Below are 785 nucleotides of genomic sequence, written 5' to 3'. Positions count from 1 at the left end.
TGCACATGGCTAGCCAGTTTTCCCAGAACCATTTATTAAACAGGGAATCCTTTCCCATTGCTTATTTTTGTCAGGTTTGTCAATGATCAGATGGTTGTAGATGTGTGGCACTGTTTCTGAGGCCTCTGTTCTCTTCTGTTGGTCTATATCTCTATTTTGGTACCAGTGCCGTACTGTTTTGATTACTGTAGCCTTGTAGTATAGTTTGAAGTTAGGTAGCATCATGGCTCCAGCTTTGTTCTTTTTCTTATGACTGTCTTGGCTATGCAGGCACTCTTTTGGTTCCATATGAAGTTTAAAGTGGTTTTTTTTCCAGTTCTGTGAAGAAGGTCATTGGTAGCTTGATGGGGATCACATTGAATCTATAGATTACTTTGGGCAGTAGGGCCATTTTCACGATATTGATTCTTCCTAACCATGAGCATGGAATGTTTTTCCATCTGTTTGTGTCCTCTCTTATTTCCTTGAAGTAGTTTGTAGTTCTCCTTGAAGAGGTCCTTTACATTGTTTGTTAGTTGTATTCCTAGGTATTTTATTCTCTTTGTAGCAATTGTTAATTGGAGTTTGTTCTTGATTTGGCTCCCTGTTTGTCTGTTATTAGTGTATAGGAATGTTTGTGATTTCTGTACATTGATTTTGTATCCTGAGACTTTGCTGAAGTTTTTTCTCAGTTTAAGGAGATTTTGGGCTGAGACGATGGAATCTTCTAAATATACAATCATATCATCTGCAAATAGAGACAATTTGACTTCCTCTTTTCCTATTTTGTACCCTTTATTTCTTTT

This window comes from Aotus nancymaae, unplaced genomic scaffold (assembly GCF_030222135.1).
Source record: "Aotus nancymaae isolate 86718 unplaced genomic scaffold, 86718_ANA_hifiasm-v0.15.2.pri h1tg000057l, whole genome shotgun sequence".
Lineage (NCBI taxonomy): Eukaryota > Metazoa > Chordata > Mammalia > Primates > Aotidae > Aotus > Aotus nancymaae.
The sequence above is the reverse complement of the archived record's forward strand: the minus strand, read 5'-3'. Positions refer to the sequence as shown.